This window comes from Anser brachyrhynchus (genome assembly GCF_964034855.1).
Source record: "Anser brachyrhynchus genome assembly, chromosome: 12".
Lineage (NCBI taxonomy): Eukaryota > Metazoa > Chordata > Aves > Anseriformes > Anatidae > Anser > Anser brachyrhynchus.
The window spans coordinates 10,571,786-10,589,676 of record NC_137707.1 but is presented as its reverse complement, the minus strand read 5'-3'; the positions used below and the strand labels follow the sequence as shown (position 1 = coordinate 10,589,676).

The following is a 17,891-nucleotide window of genomic DNA, read 5'->3' as shown; positions in this document are numbered from 1 at the left end:
GCTACTATTCTTTTCTAGCATCTACAGGCTAAGATGCACTATTTATTTAATAAAATTTTAAATGAATGTTTCTTCCCCAAGTGTACCACACACCAAAACCGCCAAGGAACACCAAGCATTCCCGACAGGATTTAATTTCTCTAAGAATGCATCTGTTCTTTAAAGATATCCCCTTTTCTTTCTTTCCCATTAATTGAATAAAACTCTTCAGTAGTTGGACTAACACTGAATTTTACACGTCTTTGAAAGTACATCATGATAAAACAGATAGGGTTTTAATACTTGATACTGACAGGTTTTCTAGTAGGTTGTGTGTAATAGGAACATGGGGATAAGTGCAAGGTGGCTTTGAATAATCATAAGGACACCTAAGGGTGGAAATAGAAAAACATTTAAACCTGTTAATTCAGCTGGTAAACTAGCAGATGAAGACTGCAAGAAAATAAGGATCTTGTGCAATCAATATTAAATAAACTACAGCAACAAGAACATTCTTCACGGAAATACAAGAACATTCTTCACGGAAATGTAAACATAAATGCAATGTTTATAAATAGCTCAGAACAGTCAAGACATTATTGAGAATAAATATATGAACACAATTAGCATACTGAAGTGGTTAATTAAGTTATTTCCAGCTATACTTTAAAGACCATTAAGATATGGGGGTTCTTATTTTCTCCTTACAGGTTTGCTTTGAAGTACTGTATTTTCTAGATATTAAAACATTCTGCAACAAGATAATTAAGTTTGCTTCTATTTTGTCGTACATTAAGGTAGTGGATCAATGTGGCCACTGAAGCAAAGTGATTCTTTAAATTAAAAACAAAAGTGTCTGTAAATTGGGTTTTGCCACTACTTCCCCTGCCTGACTTGTCACCAACTTATTTATTTTCAAACAGGCACTCAGATATAGAGGTCACAGAACAAGTCAGAAACTTGGCTGGAGACAAAATATCCCCATTCTCATTACTTAATTCCCCCAAAATACAAAAATAAATAAAAGGAGAAACGAAAAGAGATGACAAAGAAAAAGTGATTAGGTTATTCATAAATCTTCTGTAAGACAAAAGAAGCCATATCCTTAAGGACTAATCATCTGCAGTCCATGGAAAGATGAATACCTTAAGTAAACCTTTCAGAGGGTCATTTAAGACTCTATAAAACTCTTATTATTTGGGAAAGGATAAGTATCTACTTGACAGAACAAATCTTATGATACCAGAGGATTGGATTACTTTCTGACTTGTACATAGGATTACAAATTTTATATGAATCTGCGGCACTGTTGGGAATTATGCACTTTTATGAACAACAAGAAGAGAAGAAAAAAGCAAATGCATGGCAATCTCAGAGAAAAATATGCTGAAGACGAACTGAAAAATAACATTAGCCAACTAAAGTTGTGCTCATCATGCCGACATACAAGGCTTAATGTGAAGGGCAACACTTCAGATAAACCAGTCATCACTTAATCAAACACTCAGTGAAAGATGATGAAGGGTATTTTCAAATGTAGTTCAATTCCTAGATGCCAAAATTCGGCTGATAAAATAAAAAGAAAGATCATAAATATTTTGCTTGAATAGTATTTACTGGCAGGTAGAATGGTAGCAACTATGGGGCGAACTTTTCCAACGGTTAGCCTCAGAACAATCATCTGTTTTGCAGAGGGGAAGCCTCTGAACTGCAAGTTTTGCTCACCTTTCACAGCCTCACCTCTTTTTCTAACACTTTAGTTAGCAATATCATGCTGCTATGTGAAGTCACCTTCCTGCAGAAACCATGCAAAATAAAAAGTTTAACCTTCAACCAAATCCTGACACACATTACTACTGAAATAATTCAGTGCAGTAAGAACCAGCATACTGGATAGAGTATATACGATATAAGACATGAGTTTCTCAAATATCTGAGGAATATTGGATACTGGATTGATCTAGGGCAATAAAAGGATAAAATAAGATGCAAATGTGATTGCCTAGGAGTTATATTGCAGAAGCAGGGGACAGTACTGGCAGGCTTACCCCTGACTGAGCATAGCTGTGAATTAGCGATTTCAGGTAAAACGCACATCTTTATGTCCATTTTCCAACCATGCAGGTGGGAAAATATCCCCTTCTTTGAGATTTCTCAAGTGGTGGTGTGTACTATACGAGTATTTTAGCATCTTCCCAGAGCTTATTGTATTGCTAGTGCCAGAATAAACATGTGGAAGAAGAAATGCAAATAAGTAGATTTCATTTGAAGCAACAGATAACAGCTGTGGAAAACTGCAATCGAGGAAATGCTTTGAGGCATTCCATGCATCATAACTTTAGGCAGGGATCCAGAATGAAATAAAGCAGGAGAGGTTCTTGCTGACCCAGAATGGCTCTGGCATTTCTTCAATGGAAGTAGGAATAAGAGTGTTTTGATTATTTAAATAAGCTGGTGTAAAATTAAAGTGCTATTTGCATCCAATACTGATTCAAACCAAATCACTAGAAAAGTTCGTATTAACTTCAGTATGATTAATTTATAGCCCTTTTGATTAAGCACTATAGATAATTACAATCTTGATTATGTCTAACATTGTACTAGTATTGATGCTTAAATTATACATTACATTTGAAGTGTGACCTGTTCAAAACTTCTAAATTTTCATGATCTTAAATTTTAGTGTCAGGTAGCAACTGGAATCTGTATTCACATCTACTTCTTTGTGCGTTTAAGTTGTGAATGCTCCTCTAGCAGGAGTCTCTCGTGCCTGTACGCATGCACAGGTGGCATGCAGTTGATTAAAGGGCATCTTTCTGCCTGCTATTACATACACTAATCAATTACAAATACCAGATTAACAGAGAGGGTGCAGCTGAGATTGCACAGCACGCTTCAAATCCAGTATTATGTTAACGACATAGTTAAGGTTAATCACATTGTTTAAAATTTTTATTGCATAAAGGATTCAGGAGAATCTTCAGACTGCAGTCAAAGCAAAGGTTTAACAATGCCTGGCAGGCTTCTTTCTTTTGTAGTTACATTTTGTGATCCTCACTCCGGTGACACCTCATTACCCAAATAGGCAGTAATGCCAGCTTTAAATTTCATCAAGCTCATGCTTATAGTGGGCTTTGATCTAATTGTTTTTTGCGTACATGGCATAGGGGAAGTGGGGGGGGAGGGATTCTTTTTGTATTTAGGTTTCAATTTTTTCGTCTGATCCCTTGTATTGTGCCACAATTGACTGACACTCTCTCACCTTTGGCTCCAAAATAGCCCATCACACCCTTCTCATTTAATATTATATCCTTTCCCTACTAGCTGTAAGAACATAGCAATACTACAAACTGTGTTTAGTCCAAGCTGAAAAGAAACCATCCTTTTTCCTTTTGCTTTCAAAAAAGATGCAAGCTGAACAAATTACTTGGACAATGATTCATTTAGATACTGACTTCAAAGAACAATTTTATATGTGCCTTTTAAAAATTGAATGCCAGGAGCCTACCAGGAACTGAAGAGCATCATTCCCAAGAGTTCAGGAAGACCAATCCATCTTTACAAAAATCATTTCATTATTCCTTAGCACATACCCGAACTGGTCAAGTCAGGATTTCAAATGAGTTTCTGGCTCAGTGTGCACTGCCAGCTTCAGAAGAGACCTGCTTTCAGGAAATGCAAAGGCAAAGGCATCTAATCACAGTTTGGATATCTATAGGATCACAGGCACTATGAAAAATATTCCCAGTACAAAGAAAGTCTGCCCAGTGCTGTGTTGAAGTACATTGTTCTGTAAACTAAGAAAGTGTGTATCATGCTTGTACAAATCATGTTGGTTTTGTTTTGTTTTTAAATATTCCCAAACATTTTATGTTGTTTCATTCAAAGGAAGCCTCATACTGCCACAAGCAGGTGGAAAACACACAGTCTAGACACGCTACATTAACTGGTCTGCTCTTCTACCAATAAATAAGGAAAATTTTAACGAGTCTTTTCACCTGTATGCCTGCATATCCTAGAAAATTTCTTCCTATGTTTCCAGTTGTATGCCAGTCCAAATATTGAACTAAACCTTCAGTCATGGTCCTGTTGCTGAATACTATATTAAATTATAATCACAATAAAATCCTGCGTTGCCTACTCTGACACACAAACATTTATTTTCTCAGAACTTCAAGAATCAGAATGCATGCAAGCCATTTACATGCACACAAAAGATTCCTTGATTGAATTGCTTTCTAGTTATTCTTAGAAAAAAAAATGAAAATGGTGCATTCCTAATTGCTATGAAAAAAATTATTCCAAGAACTGCCAGAAGGCAACATCTAAACACATTTGTATGCGATCAAGAACCGACTTGGAAACAAGAAGTAAATAAGGATGAAATTTATCTTAAGATTGTGTTTCAGACTCACATTTAAAAGATCTGAAATTCTACTACTGACAATGCTGGGCTTTAGTACTTCTTTTAAGAAAAATTCTTGTAGTATTTAGAATTGGAAGTTCTAACGAGAACGGAACATCAGCTGAACAATTGCCATCCCCAAGCGGTCACTAGAAAGCACAGATTTTCAGTCTTGGTCTGTTATTGGCTTATGAGCACCTACAGCTTGATGCACGCTTAGAGCCACAACCACAAATCATCTGCACTCAATCCTTGGAGTGTCACAAAAGGAAAAGTTATAAGGAAATAAAGGGCACATAATGGTGTGATTTTATTAGGCCTGCAATAAACAAATGTCTTCCAGAGTCACCTGCTATACAGCCTTCCCTGTTTCCTCATATCAATAAAAATAAAATAATTTCATGACAGGGCACGCAGAGAGAGGGACACAATACTACATCTTCTACAATCAGCAGGAAGAAAAACTCGCAGTTTGAACACTGGGGACAAGATTTCTTAGATGTCCCAGGCAGAAAATCGAGAAGATGCAGAGACACTGGAAGCCCATAATCCCAGCAGAGGCTGCCAGGCGAGAAACGAGCTGCAGTTCCACGAAGTGGTGGGTTTCATTTCATTGACAAGGGAAATTGTCAAAGGTCACAGACAGAAATGACACATGGAAACTGTTAAACTGGCACAAAAGTCAGTCTGACAGTTCAAATTTGCTCACAAAAACTTGAAGGCAGAATTTTATTGCAGCAGAATTTATTCAGAATAAGGTACTCTGAATTAGCTTTCTCCGATTCCGCAGTTATTTACCATGCAATTTATGTTGGTGTGGACATTCACTGAGTTTCTTCAACTCCGCATACTGAAGAAATAAGGCTGGAAATACTTGTCAGATTTTCGGAGATGAAGGCATATGTTTCACAGCATCGTTTCAGCACTTAAAATTTAATTCATCGTTTTGTCATTTTGACTGCTAATATACAGATATAAAATCTGATAATCCAGATGGCACAAATATATCTTACTACACAGGATCAAAATCATGGGCTATTCTTTTTTTTTTTTTTTTTTTTCCTTTTAGAGGAAACACAACCTTAATTAATGGGTTCAACGTTAATTAAAAATACATGGATCTGTACAGACCACAGTATGCTACGTGGTCATTTCTTTTCTGTAACTCCCTAATTTCCTTTGAGTCTATTTAGGGGTCTAGCATATTAAAAGAGGGAAACATACCACTTTGCTAATTATTCTGCTTACACTCACACCAGACTGCACAGCCTTAACCAGGAGATGGATAAAAGTTATTTCTCAGGTGGACAAGGGCTAAAGATCAGGATCAGGCCCAAGACAAAAATCAGGTCCTGTTTTGATTTTTAATGCACCTTCTTACAAATCACAGTCAGAAACAGGGCTTTCACACTTGCCTACATTTTTTTTTTTTAACCAAGTTAGAACACAACACTAATCTCAGTTTTAACTTAGCATATTTCAATTAAGGGACAATTTTACTTAAGATTAAAAAGGAGGATTCAGCTGTATAGGACGTTAGAAGACCACAGGAGATTTTTCTTCAGGATCTGTTTTATGATCTCTTTGTAGTTAAATTATGGGAGAACTTGTCTGTCCTCTCCAGATTAACATGAAAAATTACAGAAGGTGCTGGAAGACTGTCAGCACTAAAGCACGAGCTAGTAGGCCCTAACCCCAATCCAAATAATGGATGGATTACTGGCCACAACAGCAATTAACCAAGATGTAGTACATTCAGTTGCAAGGAATTCATGTTAAGAGCACTAGCAGTGAACTTGCAGGATTTTCTGTGGGAATGGGACTCTCGTTAGGGATAAGACTATAGTTACAACTTGACTTCCCTTTTCCCTTGAACTTACAGGAAATGCACACGATTCTCTCACAGAAATCCTCATGCAATTGCTCCTGAATAAGTATTTTAAAATATTGGATTCTGCAGTTTCTTATTCTACCCCTAAAGTCATTCTCTGAATTGCTAGGAGAAGACTGAAGAATCCGTTATGAAAGATGCTTAACTGCATTAGAGAGAGACTCATCTTGCAAAGCTCGGGCCCATATTCTGAACCTCCCAAAAGCTGTGAAAAAGCAAAGGACCAGAGGAAATTCCAGGTGACCCATTACAAAGAGCAGATGCTCACCAGGGGATTCCAGTCTAGATACAGCTGGTTACAGCATTCAGCCATGGACTGTGCCTAGAGACATTGTTCTTGTTTGTACATTGCTTCATTTCTCATCTCTAACCACGCTGGAAATACCTAACGTGGTTCACTGCTACCCTGAGGAGCTTGTTTGAAACCTGGCACAAAAGAGGACCACTGTACCTCACCTGGGGCTAAAGGCTGTAGCACTGCTCCCGTTAAAAGTTACACCGCTGACTTCTGTGGGTGATCCGACCCATACACTGCAATAGCCTGAACATCAGAAAAGGGAGTTTTATTATGGGAACTATTTCATCAGGGAAGCTTTCGCCAAATGACAGAGGAAATAGAACAAAGTTAATTGGATAGAAAAGAATCTGAACTGAAATATGCATAGCATAGAGAGATGAAAGGCCACAAAGATACAGAGATTAAATTGTGAACAAAATAGGGGAGGAGTGCTGATAAAGGGGTCAGGAACTATGTGAAGAAGGGCATGAAGACCACAGGGTAAAACGCTGATAAGCTGTTAATATACAAGTAGATCTGAAATAATGTAATCGTTTCAGGAAGAGAGACTTCACACAGTAATGATACCAAGTGTTTAAAACACTTTGAAAATATATATATATATACACATATATATATATATATTTAAAGAGGGCATTAAAAGAGGAAAAAAAAAGTGTGGGAAATGGTTGTGATGGGAAAATATTCAGAAATTGTAAAGGCATTTGAGCAAAGGGAAAGCCACAGGAAAAGATCCAAACGTGCAATGCATTTAACAGCAGCTGCAATGTCACAGTATTGATGTTTGGTGTCCTGGAGCTTTCCCTTTAAACTGAAGGGAATATCAATTTAACCTCAAATAGCAAAATTTAGGCTCTGCAGAACATGGCTTTAGGCATCACTTATAGGCAAACTACTTGCAGAAAGGAAACAGCAGACAGGTAATTTAAATCATAAATAAGGAATCAAAGACTCACAGCAATCACCTCCTAAGTACTAGGATTCAACTCACATTTTTCTTTGGAATACTATCCTGTAGTCATCTGTTCCCACCAACACCCCCCAAATCACTAAGCGCAGCCATGTATAGTAGTTCTGCTCAAAAATAAATGTAATTCATAAAATTTGGTTTTAATTCTTTTGGGAGTCATTGAAAGTGCCACTGAGACCTTAATGTTTCCAAAAGAAGGTAAAGTGTTTTAGTGTGGAGCCGTGACATGTAGCATTAAGCAGCAGAAAATATGAACGTGATGGCCTGCTAAACAGCAAGGGTATCACCGAGGCGCAGAGCAATTGAGGCTGTGAGCAGCCTCTGCAGGTCTCCTGTCCATCCTCCTGCTCAAAGCAGGGCAGACTTCAAAGTCCAGTCAGGTTGCCCTGGCCTGTTGTACCTCTGTCGGAGACTACAACTAAGATTAAGGATGAGCAGGTATTTCCAGGAGCCAATTTTCTTCCCATTGTCTCTGTCAAACAAGAACTGATGGTCTCTGAATTGCGTAAAATCCGACACAAAGGAAAGTCCAACTTCATTGTTAGTGGTGCAAATGCATTCAGAGGAGATGGTGCTTGATAGGGATGGAGCAACAGTCCCTGTCTGCTCCCTGACTTCTGCCCCCTGAAAGGAAGGCAGTGGGGGTTGGCACAACAGTGAATGGAGGCTATCCCAGCGTCCTGCTATGAACTCATTTAAAGCCATGCACGAATTCAAGAGAACTCCAGATTGCACTGTACTGACATTTCCTTTTGGAAAAAGAAAGTGAAGTGTTTCTGACCCCAGTAGTTATGCTTTGTAGAAACTGGTCCTCTCACAGCTAATGAATTCGTTTCTGTTGCGTAAAGCAATGTTCTCATAACTAACGTGATCTAGGGGGTAAGAACAGCGAGGAAGAAAAGGAAGCTTCACCCCCCGTGTCATCAGAGTCCTAGTGATGTTAATGGGCTCCTTGCACCACGTCTAAGATTAACCTCAGTATCTGAATGCATTAGTGCACTGTACAGGCACAAAACGAACCAACATTTCAGCCCAGAAGTTACGGCTCAGCACCAGACTCCCGGAAACACAGAAACAGCACACACTGGTGTTGCTTTGGTAGGCACTCCAAGCCCCCATACTAAATGGAGTCCCTGCACTGAACTGAAAACAAGACATAAATAATAAGTTATAACTTTTGCAAAGCAGTCACTAGTTCCTTGGAAAAAAATGTTTAAAATAGACCTTACTGAACACAATAAAAGATGAGAGCTCTTTTGCATCTAGCTTTACCAAGACTTCCACTAAATGATGCTGTCACGCACTTACTGTGCTGTTAAATACCAGGCTGCTGCTGGGCTTTGTTTAAAGGCCACATACACACACACTAGCAAGTCGGCATTGGATCAGCATTAATGCTGAGGGAGACTACAATGAAACTACAGTTTTAGTATTAAACGTCTATTTACCGTTGTTTTCCTCAGCAATACAATACAGAAATGGAAGTACAGTGGCTTCTACCTGGTAGTCAGAAGATCTAGCAACCCAAAGCATCATCTTATGAATACCTTTGAAGAACAAGGGTTGCTAAGGGAAGCCTGAAACATTTCTCTGCCTCTGCTTCACATCAGGTGATTAGCACTGTTTAACACAGAGGTACAAATTATGAACCAGTCTCAAACTTGCAATGGCATTTTTACACAGATTGGTCGCTTTGCCACCAGAGTTCACCTTTCTAGTCTTGGTGCTCTAAGCTGTGTCTTTGCCCCTTAACCCAAGAAGTGAACTCGGCCTTTCTGCACCACCTGCCCAAGGGCAGCACAACTGAGCAGCCTGACTGCCTTAGGTTATAAGAAATAACTCCCCACCTCTACCAGCTGGGACCGGGTCGATCTGGCTTCCCGGTAAACTCTGGGTTAGGGAAGAAGATGAGAGCAGTGCTCAGAGACACAGGAGCTGAACATGCAGGTTGTGACAACCTCACGGGGGGTTCTCAAAGATGCATGAAAACGAGGCCCGAAGGAAAAGTAACAACCAAAGAAGGTTTAGTGATGTGTCCCTCACAGCCAAGGAGAGCAGAGCTGGTCTGTCAGCAGCCCTGCTAGGAGAGCTGTGTAACACCTAACTGCATGTGTTGATCAGGAAGGACATATCCCAGCGTCTGCTGGGTATCATCCTACAGGTACCATCACCCATCTCGTGGGCTGTGATGGATGGACCAGACACCCATCAACAGCCACTGGGGAAGACTCCTGCGCTGGAGGGGGTGGCTAACCAAGCTGTCTTTTCCTCCCAGGCTACCATGCTCTATCAGTTCTTTCAAATTTAAACTGGTTTTGATCAGATAAAGCAGAGCTACATGGAACAGTTGCTCACTCATTAATCCCTCTGAGAGAAGGCAGCACAAATGAGTACAATTTAGGCTGTCAGAACTGTCACTTTTCTACATGTTTTATTTAATGTAGATTTATTAATCCACATTAACAGTGAAGTGAAAACCTTTTGTTATAGTGGGAGAAAGGAAAGGGATACTGGAAACCTTTCAGTTCTTACCAAGGCTACTAAACATAGGACGATATTTTGAAAACACTTATTTCACAATCCCTAAAAGAATGAAGCTGTTTCCAACATGAACCACATGAAACTTTTTCATTATTTAAAATTCAGTGTGACAGAAGTATCTGCCTATGGCAAATTTTATAAATACGGGCTCTTAAAAACATTTGAACATGAATCTGTCTCTGTCTTTACTGAAGTATTTGCATAACGGCCCCCTCCAAGCTCCCTGCACAGAGCCCAAGGAAGTTCCCCGATGGTCAGCACCTGCCACCTCCCCTTCTGCCTCCTGCAGGTACACCTCACAGCTCTGCAAGAGGCTGAGCAGCAAAGAGGAGCACAAAACGGCTGCCCATACCCCACCTTTTCCTAAAAACCTCACAAATACACACAAACCTTTAGCACAGCCAAGGTGTGGCACTGGGCTTTTTAGCACCTGTGCTTTGCAGAACTCCTGGGTCCACGTCGCTGCAGCAAAACCGCAGGGTGCAGGCTGTCCCCACCGAGGTTCACTGTCAAAGCATCATTCCCAGCTTAGATTTGAGGCCTGGACTACTTTAACTTGGACAAAATGATCCTGATAAATTACACAGAGCAACAGAAAAGCACAAATTGCTTTCTTAGGCTCACATACCCTGACAAACACTAAATTTTGCTCTAGTCTATCATTGCCCTTAAGTCATTGAGGTCTTCCCAAACACATCACTACCTTCAGTCTCACCCACAGAATGAGACACTCCAGCTTGTGCACATCATTCCTGTTGATTGACAGAGGCTTCTCTTACACTGAGTTAATTCCTTGTGTTGTTGGAGCTACAGAGTATGTCTCTCATAGCAGCCAAATGCTGTGCAAACCTGATCCTCCTCATCTTTCCTACAAACATACACTTTCCATGTGCTAAACTTCAGTGGATAATGTCTTGAAAAATCATAGTGCTGCACGTAATAAGGGTAGAGAAGACACATTCCCTCCCTATTCCACAATTTAACTGAAAGTCATGCATAGTGAGATTCTCTACTGCCCTGCACTCTAAGAGTCATTTTGTTTATGCAGAATAGATATAAGAGCACAGCCCCCTTCCTCTGAGCGCGTATAATGCTGCTGAGAGCGTGTCTGTGTCTGCACAGGCATCATTGTCATGCAAAGCAGAAAGACAAAGGAATCAAGCCCAGAAAATTGCTGCTCAAATTGCCATTTGACATGAGACTTGAGACTTGGCAAATGCCAAGTGTTCTTTTTTGGAACAAACCAAGACCTCTACCTGTTCAGAAGGTGTGGAACACAGAAAGCCTAGCACCTGAGCTGCTCAAGTTTTAACTCTGCTTTGTTTCTCTTTTCCTGAGCTCAGTACATATGAACATATTTTACTCGTGAACTCATTTACTCATGAACCTATTTTACTGAACAAACAAGTGAAAGAAAATATAACAAGGCTGTCCAAAGTTAAGGCAATGGCAAAGACAAGAATAAAACCCCAGCAAAGAATGAGCATCCTGTCTTAACCTCACAGCTGGAAGTCAAAGGCATGGCCTTCTTCTGAACCACAGTCCTAGGGATTCCTACCCATTGTTGTTTTTGTGATCAGCCCTTGCAGCTCGCAAGAAAATTGAAGTTTCAAGTACTTTTTTCCAATATAGTACAGACAATAAAACATATTGCAAGTCTACATTTATTAACCTTCTTGAAATGACATACAAATCAAAACAATTCAGTTTGCAAGAACTAGGTTTACTGCTATTTTCAGGAGTTGCAAGATGTAGCTATATTGTAAACTACATTCTTTAATTTGGTTTTGGAGTTTAATCATGATCTATCATTCCCCATTTCAGTGGCATTTGGATACTACCAAGTTTTTGTAATATTAATAACATCATAATCTTCATTAGTATGCAAATCTATACCATCTGACAAGCTCCTGCTCTCTTCCACGAGCTCCTTTGTTGTTGCGGCCTCATGAATTTCATTACAAGACTAGATTATTATCAAATAGCGGGAAGGGGGGTGGCATGGAGAAGACAGAGAATGACGTGGAAATTATAATCTCATTTTAATAATGAATCCAGTTTCATATTGCAATTCGTTTTCTTGCACCAGATGCTGCTGAGAGAAAAGGGAGCAGAAGGGAGGAAATTCTTACAAAACTGCTCCTGCACAGTAACCTTTCCAGCATATGCCACTGGAGGGGAGGGCTGGAGGGAGATGTTCCCTAGCCCCTTGCCTCATTTACATTTCAAATAACAGCCATGATTCTATCCATATGTTTTTGCATTTCAGAGCTTTATGTATAGTAAAAGTAAATAAAACCAATACATTGCTGCCGTTCAATAACCAATGGCCATTTGCTCTCCAACTAAACTGGTATCAATCAGCCTTAATAGGAGATCACAATAATTATTGCTTAAAAACTATAATTATACTTGGAGCAATCTGTGGCTGTAAAAATAACTCGAAAGAATAGCAAAAAGCTCATAAGAGTGCAAACATTCCCTCCTATGCCAAAGCACCAGGGCCCCGTGCCCGCTCCTCCTGGGCATGGCATTTCTGAATTCATTGCTCAGAGCAGCCGAGGCTGCCCCCTCACTCCCAGCTCAGCCTCACTGCCCTTCCTTGTCTCACCCAGCACCTGTACTTTTAGACTACAGTGAATTTAGGGGAGAGCTTGCCTTTTCCTCACATCTGTACAAGTCCTAGACTAACACACTGGAGGGAGGGCTTCCATCCAGAGGGACATTCACCTGCTTGAGAGTTGGGCCTGTGCAAACCTCCAAGTTCAAGGCCAAGTGCAAGGTCCTGCATGATTCGGGGCAATCCCAAGTGCAAACCAGGCTGGATTGAGAGCAGCCCTGAGAAGAAGGTCTTGGGGATGTTGGCTGATGAGAATCTCAGCACGAGCCGGCAACATGTGCTTGCAGCCCAGAAAGCCAACCATGTCCTGGGCTGCATCAAAAGCAGCGTGGCCAGCAGGGTGAGGGAGGGGATTGCCCCCCTCTGCTCTGCTCTTGTGAGACCACACCTGGAGCCCTGCCTTCAGCTCTGGGGCCCCCAAAACAAGGAGGACATGGACCTGTTGGAGCAAGTCCAGGAGGGCCATGAAGATGATCAGATCTGAAAACATAAACGATTCCAAGCAGGCAAGTGAGACTCACTGAAGCTGCTCCAAGATCCAATATTGAACACCAATTTCTATCCTTTCTAAAAAATTTACATTTTATTTGAATTGTTTCTTTGTTGTTAATATCAGTCATTGCTTTTATTAAATCCTACAATGCTCTCTACAAAGATCTCTACAAAGGACCATATTTTTTGAGCAGAAAATTCAATCACCATTAAGTATGGGATTACCTTCTCCTTTCCTATTGAGCACTAGTACACATCAGTTAACTTGACCACATGAATCTAAATAACACTAACTGCTCTTTATTAACCGAGTTGTTAGATGTCTCCCTTTCTCAAAGCACAGATTTTAATACTGGAGTAAGAATGAATCTCCAAAAATTCTCTATGAAATGTGTAATTAATCTAAACTATTTATCACTCACAAAGCATTAGTACAGTCGACAAGAATGCCCAATTTTAAGATATTTTGTATTATTTATCAAAAAGTGTGAATTAATGTGACCTACAGCTCAAGACTTCAGTGATTTTTCCCTATTTAAAATATATATATTCAAATGCTAATGTAAAAATGTTTATATTTTAAAATGCAAACTAGCAATTCATACCTACACATTAATTACACCACTTCCAGTTTCATATTTTCCTAGCAGAGGGCTGTCAAAAATCAGAACTTTTGTCACACTGAAGTCACACCAACATGTACAGGTTCCCTTTGTTCTCCTCCTCATTAAGGAAAAATCTGTCATTAAGAGCATCTATTTAAAGCAAGAAGAGAAATGTGTTTGGACTTTGATTATGGCAATTAAAAAAAAAACTCTGCTATTCAAAGATGGTGCTATTTTATTATTTAAATAACATTCCACATTCTTCTAACACATTTTACTAAGAAGATTGTTAAATTAGGTGATAAAAGGTTACTTTTGTCTTTGAAGCTGAAATATGTAACTATTATTTCTTATCTGTCTGGAATTCGAAAAGCTTCAAAATCATATGTTTTAGAGGACTCATTATCAAAACTCACCAGACTTCATAAAAAAAACAAATGCTTCACTTCCTGCCCTTGTTTAATCCCAGCTAGACAATTTCTTTTACTTTTCAAAAGGGAGGATTTCTTTCAACATTTGACAGCAGTATCTTTTTATTTTCAAACTGCACAGAGTGTGGTTGGGAAACCATAACCACCTTCTTTTCAAAGCTTGAGAAATGGGGATGGTTGTGAGGGATATATTTTAAGAGGAAGGCTCAGACAAACTAGGGTAAAGAAAAACAACGTGGGTTTTTCTGTTAGTATCACTGTTGTTATTTGTGGGTTGTTTTTTTCTTTTTAAAGCCAGAACAAGACTAACATGCACTGAAAGTGGACACGTAGGTCATATCACAATGCCGAAGGAAGTATCGTAACAAAATTTTAATTCTCTTTATCTCCTACACATTTAAATGCTGGTAAATTATTCCTACATAAACACAAAAAAATCCATTGGCAATATACACAGAGCTGCAAAATCTTATGATGAATTACATTTTCATGTACTTTCAAAGTTTTGAAAACTAATTCATCCTGCTGAAATTACGTCATTTCAGACCTCTGAGCAGATTTGCACAGTATCATCAATTCTTAGATAACCAGACTATAATATTTCCATCACTAACATTCAAATTTCTGTTTTCCACCTAAAATCCAAATGATGTTCATCTAATGATGTTAGGATGCTGCTGTATTCACTCCTACGCAGATAAGTAGGAGGAGTTATTTATAATGCAGTTTTGATCAGAATTCAACTTGGGACAAAGTAAAAGCACAAAATCCACACCCAACATATAACCCAAGATGACAAAGTAGTAGCATGAAGGATAAAGAATAGACTAGGTGACAATTATGCCCTTGTCCAGCAGGCTTAATTTCAAAAATACATAATTTTATTTTCTTCACCCTCTACCTTTAATCTGTCCAAGATGATGCATTGTCCTCTTCCAGGCTTAACCATCTCCAGACAAAGCCCCTGAAAAGCCAACCCACTGCTAACGTTCTTTTCTGTGTTATTTTAGGATCCAAGATGTCTGAAGATTCAGTCACAAAGTCATATAAAGAGCTATATATATAAAATAGACAATCTCTAAATCCAACTGCTAGTTGCTATTCTAACATTTTTAATGGTCTCTGAAGCTTATGTGTCCCATAGCACGTTAAAATTCCCTACATTTCTGCAAGACTAACTACAGGGACAAGAGCCTGAGTGTCAGAAAAGGAAAAACTGGCACAAAACCTGAAAAGAGATTCAAAAGTTTAAACTGGTAAGATTTTAACACTTACTTCAGAAGTCATATTTGCAGCCTTCTAAGGCTAAGCCAGTTATTCTATTTTTCATTAGTAAAGCTGTAAATTAAGCTAAAACATTTTTCACTGATAATGTATATTAATGAGGAACTACAAATACAGTAGACCATTCTACCTTTCAAATTTTGCACATATAGAAAGCATAAGTAGTTTGACAGTGCACTTCAGAAACACAGCCCTTTGTAATAGGCTCTCTGCTGTGACCTGAAGTTAAACAGAATTCTTTTCATCTTCTATCTGACTCCAAAACCGGAGTGTGCCAACCTGTTATGAATATTCTTCTAAATGCCAGCCAACTCTTTTTCCTTTGTGCTTTAATTAAAGGACATTTACCCTTGTAATAGGTATTTAATAGCAGGCAATTTTTTTGACATCTAATATGCTAAGGTTGTCTTGCAGTGACTACATGTTAATAGACATTAAAGATTCCAGAACCCTGGTAAATAGGGTAATTAGACAGGACTTAGGCGAAGCACTATGAAAAATTCCTTGGGAGCAGTAACTTAGTAAGAAAGGGAAGAAATACTGTTTTATAGTCAAACCTGAAGAGCTTTTAAATTTAAAAAGAAAACATAAGGAGTTTTTACACACCCTGTTAATCCCTATTTGTATTTCTGCAGTTGCCTCTTTGTCTGAGATTACACAGTCCTATGTGCTTTTGACTTTTGACCATAAATGTGCTTGTTTGTAGATAGTATAGCCAGAGCCCTACATAATTCCACAACTTTCAAATGACAAGAAAATAAAAAACTAGGGTCAATGGAAGTTAACAACTTAAATGGCTTGCTGATTCTGATTCTTTCAAAAAAATTTGTTTTTATACAGTAAATTTGCCTGTGTGCAGTCCTATCCAGTAGGGGCTTAAATATCATTTGTAAACTAATATTCTTACTAATTTCAATGAAAGACATCTAACTGAAGTTCATATCTAAGTTGGTGCGCCTATAAATCTAACAAGAATCAGAGCAGGTAAGCTGCAGCCAGCCTATAAATGTGACAATGTGCAGTTATGTTGTCTTGGCAAAGGCTATCGGCAAGGAAAGACATTAAGAGAGGAATCTTTTACAAAGCTATTTCGCACTGTGAATAGTAATTAGAAGCATACAATCTGCTGCAAGGTTAAGAAAACCTTTTATTTGCTCTGAAGTCTCAAGAGTAGACTAAATTTATAGGTAAAACACACAGTGTTATAGCTAGGAAAAGTAATTCAGGTTACCATTTAGTAATCACAAACATTACCATAACTTTGATGGCATTCTGACTTCAGCCATTCAACAAAATGCAAAGATTTGAACACTGCAAGTCAGTAATGGACTGAATGCTAAATACCGATGCCTTGTAGACCCATAACTGAGCTGAGATCATAAGGCTGTGCTGTTGACACTGTAATTTATTGCAATGTTAAACACTAAAGTACATATTGTATTTTACTTTTGAAAAAGATAAAGAACAAAATCACCTGGCCTCTTAGTTTAACAAGGTGTGAATGTGGTGCCTTTAACACACTATTTGCAGCCAGCAGAGCTAGAGGAAGCAATTAATTTTTTATATCAATTATTCAGTCACAATTACCACCACAGCTACGCAGTCTGCCCATACAAACTTCTAGCACAGATCATCCCACCTACACTTCAGTACGCATTATTCACTAAAGCACTGGAAAAATAATGCCAACTGAAAATGAAATGATTTACAAAACTGTGCCTGTTTTATCAGAAACATTTCAGAGAAAAGTCAGTAGACACCAAAATATCCTCCTTAGTCTTAAACAAAGTATGGATTTTTTTCTCCAATAAAAATAATTCTGTAAATAATTTTGTAAAAATGCCAGATTCTCTAAGAAAGAAACCCTCTCTTCAGCTTTTGTCATTCAAACAAGAAAAGCACCCAGGTTTGGCAACTGAATTTTGGAACTCTGCAAGCCTTGTCCTTATAATTGTTCCTAACATGGGGGAATATAGTTTTTGTTTAAATGAAGGGTAAACTATAATAGTTATCACCTCTTATTTAGTAAAAACAACTTATTACTCAAATTATCAGTAGTAAAAAAAGAGTGCTAATAAAAAAATAAAATAAAATAAAATAAAATAAATAAATAAATAAAAATAAAATAAAAATAAAAAAGAGTAGTAAAAAGAGTGCTAATACCTGAGAAAATCAAGTGCTAATTGGATGAATTAAAATGACTGTCGTTACTTTTACAAAAGACATTTTATCCCATTCTTACATCCAGCACAGTTCAATTTCTAATGGCAACAGATTCAATCAATTGATCGTATCAAATGAGAAGAATTTATAATACTTAGACCTGTAAAATGTTTACTTTCTCCTATTAATAAATGGATCCAATAAGAGTATGG

At 38.4% G+C, this 17,891-nt stretch overlaps 2 protein-coding genes across 14 annotated transcripts in view; one reads left to right on the top strand and one right to left on the bottom strand.

The window, feature by feature from the left end:
• The window catches only part of LOC308176684 (uncharacterized protein), a 182,640-nt gene that overhangs the window by 101,718 nt on the left and 63,031 nt on the right, over positions 1-17,891 (bottom strand). The gene's annotated exons all lie outside the window — the stretch shown is intronic.
• CHST8 (carbohydrate sulfotransferase 8) overlaps positions 1-17,891 on the top strand; it is a 131,593-nt gene that overhangs the window by 79,367 nt on the left and 34,335 nt on the right. The window contains exon 2 of one of the 4 annotated variants that reach the window (XM_080552759.1): positions 4,793-4,982. The exons of the other annotated variants lie outside the window; for them this stretch is intronic. The gene's annotated coding sequence lies outside the window, so the exon portion shown is untranslated. The remainder of the gene's footprint in view (positions 1-4,792; positions 4,983-17,891) is intronic. 4 annotated transcript variants of the gene reach the window in all.